We start from the raw sequence: 8,220 nt of genomic DNA, 5'->3' as shown, positions 1-8,220 counted from the left end.
TGAGAGGTTTCTGTACACTGCTAGGGGCACTCTGGTTCATTGGTCACCTTAGAAAATGTGTGACATTTGTCACATTGGAAAACTACAGTACGTAGCAGTTTCAAGTAAATTTGACCTCCTGGAGGATGCCAGACCAACAGCTCCAAAAAAAAGTGACTACAATTATTCCAGAATTGGTGAAGAGCAGCAGGAAAAACTTTCTTGCCATGTAATCCAATGAATCCATTTAAAGACACCTCTGTTTCTTCTCTTTTTCCTTCTCTGTGCTTCTGCTGTGGTGATGTTCCCAGCTCACGTCCCTGCCCTGGTCCAGGTCTCACAGCCCCCAGCCTCACCCTTCCCAGCACTGTGTCACCAGCTCAGTGTCACAGGTACTGCAGGCTGACCAAAGGAGAGAGCATGGGGCTGGGCTAGAGCCTGGTGGTGAAACAGCAAGGGCTGCATGACCGGCTGCAGTCTGCCTCTCCTTAAAGAGCACTAAGTAACCAGAGACATCTTTGTTCCCTTTGGGCAAACCTGCCACCAACACCTTTTCCACAGTCACCTGGGTGGCGAAAAGCAGGGAACAAAGGTGGTTAACAGGAAGGACACAACATTAGATGTGTGACAAATGGTTTGAGTCATTGTGCACCTATTAAAATGCCCTAGGGTATATCATTGTGTCCCGCAGCCATAGGGAGGAGGAGAGAAGATCCAGCAGGCAGGAATTGTGCAGCAAGATTCATTTATTTAATTATTTTACAAACTCTTTTATAGACTTTTTTCTTCATAGTCTAATTGGACAAGGATCAGCCACCCCTTGGGGGTGATTGGCTAAAATCCTAAAACATCCATTGTCAAAATATTTTTCTAATGTACTATAAACAAGACTTTTCAAGGTTGCAGGTGTTTCATTGTTTATAGAACTCTGCTACTATCTCTTTTGTGAGAGAGAAAAGTCTCTCACGGACTTAGAAAATAGCAAGAAAATTCTTGCTAGCAGCATTTTTGTGTCCCCATGCACCAAGGAGCACAGACAAACAGCACATGGGGCAACCATACCGGCCTTTCTGATCCCACTCTGCTTTCCATTTCAACTCTAAGGAATATAAATATTTAACAGAACAAAAATGGAGCAGTAGAGATTAATCTTTTCTTCATCCATCTTATTACCGTACCATGGAACTACCCTCCAGCATTCAGCCTCTGCTCTTAAATATGCATTTGCCAAATGCTTCCTGTTGCATTCTTTCAACGCTGCTCTCATCTTTGCTTTTCAGAAGACCAGATGTCTCTTTCCTCTTTTTTGGAGGGTGTAAATTATTTTAGAAGCATGGTAATTTCCCCATCTGAAAAGACCTTTGGCAACATGTTTTTAATGCAGATTGACTAATGAAGAGCCTTTACTAAAGCCATTGTACTAGACAGTTATCGTTGTCTCCATTTGGCTGCACTTTGACATTGAGGGGAAAAGAGCCGTCAGATTTCTCCATATGAAAATTACATTGGATTGCCGTGTACTGTCAGATGCAACCACAGAAATGAAAGTAAAATAACATTCCAGGAGGAAAACTGCAATAAACTATGGGTTTCCACCCAAGACAGATATTATTTTTTTAAAATCTGGGAAGAAAAGAGAAGGTATTAAGATTTTTTTTAAAATTCAATTACTGAATTTAGATAGCAACTGGAAAGAGAACTTTTAGTATGATACCCTCTCAGCACATCAGGAAAACTTGTGACAGAAGATGCACAGTGAAATTCAGAGGGAAGAGGAGTGGAAGAGACCATGATAATTTACCATCAGCTGTTGACTAGTAACCTGAAAATTAACTCACTTCCTGATAAACTGGGAGTTGAACACCTGCTTGCAGAAGACATGAGAAGATTTAAACATGTCAGAGTGTTGTGGCTGCTTGTCCCAACTCTCACTCTGGAAACCAATGATATCACTTGCTGAATCAGGTCCTGCCTCACAATAGGAGACACCGAAGTGCAACCACACAGGAGGAATTCGCACCCCAGGTTTGAGCAGGTCATGGAAGGAAATATGCCTGGTTTGGCTCTCTAATCTTCTGTAAACAAATTTTCCATTTTGTACTGATCGGAACCATGGGGAAATTTTATGGTAGCCCTTGGGGCAAATGAAACACACGTTTGTGCTTAGCAGGGTCTGCTGCTGCCTGAGCTCAGTGCCTGGGAACTGAGATTAAGGGAGAACAAAGCTGGGAGCAGAGTGAGAACAGTAACCTGACAACTGTACTTGGGTGTGATTGAGGAGAAATATTGAACTGATGCAAGCCTGCAGTAGTCAGATTAACAAGACAGCAAGAGGCAGATGCAGCTGCTTCACCAAAACCCTTTGATGGCAGGAAATTATCAGTGTTTGTGGAAAAAAATCAGTTTCAAATAATATTAAACAAAAGAATGGCTGGGAAAAACATCAAAATGGCTAAAACAATCACCCAGCATTTCTGTAAGGCAAATATATAATAAAACAAATTCAAGTCAATTTTCAGAGAAGATTTTTCATTTAAAATTCATACTTTGTCATAATTTCACACTGGTTGTGGAAAGCCTATTCACTATTCATAGTGAAAATATTGCCTGAAATTCCAATTCTAAATATAAAATTTGACTGTTCAAAATTATTTTCCTTGAAATGGCAACATTTTTCCCAATTTGAACTTTATTTTTATATATTATTAGAGATGTTCAATATTTGATTATTTATTTCAATGGAGACCAAAACAGTTTTGAAAAATTACACTTTAACATGGAACGAAAAATACTTGAATTGTTTTATATTTAGTAGGCAGTTTTGGAGACAAGGCCACTTCTAGTGATTTCAGAAGGACCTGTGGGATTATTCCTAATGTCAGAAAAAAAATTAACTGACAAAAATATATAAACTTACGATTAAACTTAAGAAGTGGCCATTAAATTTTCTCTCTTGCATCGCATTTTTTTCCTACCTTATTAAGTTACAACCAAAACAAAAATCTTCCTTTAAGCAATTTTATATTCACAGAAATTATTTTGACAGGAAGCTTATGCATTTTAGCAATCCAGGAGTGAATTTGTGCCTTTCTGTGAGGTTCACATCCTCTAGAGCCAGTGGAAAAATCCCCTTTATGACCTCTCTGAAACATTTTTCTCTTATGATCTATTCATGGAGTAATCTCTGTTTTCAGGCCCTCCTCAGCCTGCACCCTTTTCAGCTGGATTCTTTCCTATCTTTCAGCAGCACTTGCTTGTCCCTGACCTTCCTAGAGCTGTCCACCCACCCAGGAATAGCCTCCCGTTATCTCTGTGGCCCCAGCCCTGTGGCTCAGGGCCCATCCCACGCATTCCCATGGCACAATGGAACCTGATCGATGCCCACCCCTCGAGGGAGTCAAGCTGTGACTCCCTAAAGCTGCCACTCGGAGCAGGTCCGGCCAAGGACCTGCCTCATGCCCACCCAGTCCAAAGGAGTGGGAAGGGAGAGGCTGAGTGAGCCCACACGGGAGATATCTCATCAGAACACAGGGGGAATGACACTGATAATGCCACAGTGGTTCACATTAGGAAACAGCCTTTTGTCAACCAACACTGAGGGTTCTTTACACCAAGCTGACAGCAGTTATGGGATACCTGAAACACGAGAGAGAGCTCCAGAAACACTGTGTGCCTCAGAGCACATGGACCCTGGCCACACCAATTCTGGCAGAGCCCTTTGGCTTAAGTGATCGAGGATTAACTTCCACCAAAGTTGTACGCACAAAAAGGTCAACCTTTCTCCATTCTACATAGGTGCACATGAGAAGGATGTGAGCAACATGCAGTCTGCTCACCTGTTCTTTGAACACTTCTCCAGCAGTCAGATCCTGCTTAGAGAGTCAGTGCTTGTGTGCTTTGCTTTTTAATCTGAGCTTGGTCAGAGACAACTCCCCAACTGCCAGCTGAGTTTCCTACTATGGCCTCCACTCCACAGGCTGAACTTTGGGATCTGGAGTTATTCTTTTGCAACACAATTACATCCTATCCTATCCTATCCTATCCTATCCTATCCTATCCTATCCTATCCTATCCTATCCTATCCTATCCTATCCTATCCTATCCCATCCTATCCTTAGCAAAAGCTCCTTCTCCACCTGCCTGAGCATACTATATACATAACCATACATCCCTTTAAGAGATGTTTTACTGGCAGGTAGCTAAACCACAGAGCAAGCTGGTCAATATAATTAGACTTCATTTAAGATGAACATGAAATATCTCCAAACCAAACCACCAATAACCACAGAACCTGTCTTGATGACGAACAGAAATGGTCATATATTACACAGATCCAACCAGAAAGCTTGCTGGTATGAACAGCAGGATGTAAGAAATATTGATTAAAGGAACAGAAAGCAGCAAAAGTGGAACAGAAACAATAAAAAAAGCAGAAAGGAATCTCCCCTAACCGCAGGATCCCAAGATTGACCAACTACAGCACCGTATGTATAACACAAATCCTGTCACCTGTGAAATCTGAGTGTCCTGCTTAAATGCTGCTGTGTTGCAAGGTTAATGCTAATTCCCTTGCCATTCTCCCTGGAAGTATTTCTCAAATATGTCTTAACTTTCCTACAGAGGTTTGCACATGTTTTGTTTAGCTCCTCTAAGAAGTCAACAGCTATAATTCCACCCAATCCCCATTCCCACCCTGTTTGGTATATCTGCGAATATACACATTTTTTACTCCTCATGCAGGGCACCTCTCAACAGAGATATTTTGAAGTTTAACATTTTTCTTCTTCCAAAGCAAAACAAAACATAAGACTTTTCAGTTATACAATAAATACATACCAATTTATATTTCTTAAATGAGGTATTATATGCCCTGTATGGAAATAGATACAACAGATTTATGATCTGAAACATATAACTTTATCTTTCCAAAAAGGTTGCCATGAATGTTTTGCTATGTTTAAATGTTTTTTCTGACGTTCTCTGTTTAAACTTTTCCTTTAACACAAATCAAAGATTTCAAAAGTTTTTGGTTAAAAGTTTCATCAGCGTTGGCATTGTGAATCTACTAAGCTCAGTGCATCCATGAGTACTAGTGGAATCAAGTTCCACATGAAACTTCTGATCCGCCATTCCTGGTCTATACAAGCTTTCCAACTTGGAACACCATAAAAACATTTTCCAAATCTCTTGTGATCATGGTTACATTCTTAAACTGTTACCTCGTAGAAGTTACAATCCTCAAGAGAACAGAAACCAGAATTCCAGAATTCACTGTGACTTTGTGAACTCCGCTCACCACAGGGCTATACTAAGGATTTCTACAGCAGTGAGCCTACTACAGAGTGAAACATTTGATGGGGTAGTAATGAGAACCCACATGTGCACAGATTTACAACGATGCGTTTTCTACTTGTTTCTTCCCCTCACAGGAGTTCTGCCTGGTTCAGTTCTGTCTGGAATACAAACAATAACTATAACCACATTATTCTTCTCTAAGTCCTTCGAGATACCACAACCAAATGGAACATTTTGAGCAGCATACTTGTCAAACAGTACACAATGTCAGAAACCGGACCACAGAAACACTGTGTTACCTAAACCAGTTATCACACTATCTATTGTATTAACAAGGTCTAGATAAGAAAAACATCAGTGAAGTTGTGGCTGTTCAAAAAGCAGATGTCTGGAAAATACGCCCTTGCCAAAAAATTCTGTGATATATTGCAATTCTTCAACTGCCAACATCCAAGGCTTTTTGACAACTTTTTGATTAGTGCAGTACCCACTGTAAATAGCACTACGGTATAAAAACACCTCAGCCATAATTCATCAGCTAAATGGAATAATAAATGACTGGCTCTGCACATGTCTAACACACACCTTAATATAGAGTAATTAAAATAAGCAATCACAGCACGACTCTTAACACTGATCTGTTTTAATCTATTTTTAACATCTGTCAAGCATCTGACCCTGTCAGACTGAGCAATTCATGAAGCCTGGGAATCATCTATTGCTACCAAGTGACCAGATTTTTTTCTCAAGAATGGAGAAACGTTTTACCTAATGAGTATTAGACCATGCAATAAATATTTAAGTGGATAAATGTGCTTTCAGGATACCTGGTATCACTTACACATTCTTTGGAGAAGGAAGCTTGCTTTTGTACAGTTTTTGCAGTTTTGTCTTACTGAGACTTGGTGGAAATAGTACCAGAGTGTAGTTTCAGAAACAGTGAGCAGAATTCTAAAGGCAATACGTTTAAAAAAAAAAAAATCTATCAGGATAAGCAAAAATGGCTCCTCTTTAGCAGAGGAAATAATAAATCCCATTTCCTGGTCAATAGCAGTATAAATCACTATATCCATGTAGCGCATGAATAATAAAGTAACTTGCTCTTCTTCCTTTGTCTTTTATGATACACATTCTATTTGCTCACAGGAGAAAAAAGCAGACAAGTCATTTTCAAAGTCCAAACACCCCGACCCCTCACTTACCCTCGAGCTCTTTGTGGACGTTCTGGCACAGGCTGGGCCTGGGCTGGGCCTCCCTGCTGGAGACAAAGGAGGCTGAATTTGTGCGACTTGCTGGGAGCTGCAAGCCAGCCACGGCTTCGGTGGTGTTTTGGAGTGTGACCTCAGGATAGGGAGTCTGATCACTGAACAGTTTGACTTTTAAGAGAGACGATTTCATTACATGCAGCAGATGGCCCTTCCTGGGAAAACCTCTGCCAGACAGGGAGTTGGCAGTGAGGAGAGGGCACATCCTACTTCCATAGAAGTCCATAGGAATTTCCTAATGGCCTTGAGATAGAGGAAGTGTTGGTCTTAGCTTTTCATAACAAAGCACTGGGCTCCTTTTTGAAGCACGTGCCTAACTGCTCTCCTAGGCACGTTGGGAACCTCTTACTTGCTGAAGTTAAGCACACAAAATTTCTGCTGAGCATGAGAAAATCCACAGTGTCTAACAAGAAGGCTGAGGAAATCAAAGGTGGACAGTGGACTTTTCACAATCACTACATGGAAATTCACCTAATGATTCTCATCCCTCAAAGGCAAATAAGTGAATCCTGAAGTAAGAAAGTATTTCCACTCTTGGTACCCAAGGAGACGAGTCTCACACAGGAGGAACTGGAATGAATTGCACAAACTGCCCTGAGCTCAAGGGACTGAAGGAGGCTGAAAAGTAACTTTTGTGCCAAGTTTTTTCTTAAGCATTTTGCAGGATGTGCAGCTAAAACTGGTTACAAGATGCTACTGTGCTAAATACTTCTTGCTCCCAGTGTTATCTAGACAGATAGGAAACTGGTGTGTTCAGCAATAAATATAGCACCTCCAACCACCCTCACTCAGAAACAGCAACAAGGATATCTATGTTTTATATAAGAGCCTAAAAGTCAAAATAACCCCCAAAGAAATGAGAGGCAGCCACATTCAAATCAGAATAGTTCGGGTTGGATGGGACCTTTAAGGGTCCTATAGTCCAACACCAACATGAGTAGGGACACCTTCCACCAGACCAAGTTGCTCCAAGCCCCGCCCAATCTGACCTTGAACACTTCCAGGGATGAGGCATCTACCACCTCTCTGAGCAACCCGAATGCTTGATCATTGATTTAAAATGTTAGTAAAATTACATTCTTGGGTACTTTCAGTCTACTTTGAACAAGTTGCAATGCCAGAGAGGTGAGAATTCGCCTCAGATCATCTATCCGTTTTTAGTGATCACGATCACTCACGGGAACATCTCCGTGGGAGGCTCTTCTCGAGCAGCCCCTCCTCATCCTCGCTAAAGGGCGCAAGGTGCCTGACCCTTATGCTGCACGCCTGGAGAGCGGCAGCAGGCTGGGGGAAGTTATGTCAAGGAGGAGAGTCCATGGCCGTGCTGGTTGCAGCTGGACAAAGCTGTTTCTCCTCAAAGAGAGACGCCTGCCCTCAGTGTCGTCTAGGCTTCGTCTGGTTTATGCCCCAGCTCCCGGTTCGAAAGCCACGTTCGTCCTTCTAGCGTCAGCCGGGGACGCTGCAGGAGGTCTCGCCCTCGCAGTCGGATACACACACTCCCATTTCAACGCGGGTACAGCCACACCCGGTCCGTTTCCTCACGGTGTCCGCAGGGCCGGCCGAGGGGGCGCCACGACGCGCTCCCCTCAGGGCGCGGGGACCACGCTCCCCTCAGGCGGAGCCCGCCCGGCCGCCCCGTCCCGCGCTGCCCTGCGCTGCCCTGCGCTTCCTTCCGGGCGGC

The sequence above is a fragment of the Aphelocoma coerulescens genome (assembly GCF_041296385.1).
Source record: "Aphelocoma coerulescens isolate FSJ_1873_10779 chromosome Z unlocalized genomic scaffold, UR_Acoe_1.0 ChrZ, whole genome shotgun sequence".
Taxonomy (NCBI): Eukaryota; Metazoa; Chordata; class Aves; order Passeriformes; family Corvidae; genus Aphelocoma; species Aphelocoma coerulescens.
Note: the sequence above shows the minus strand (reverse complement) of the source record.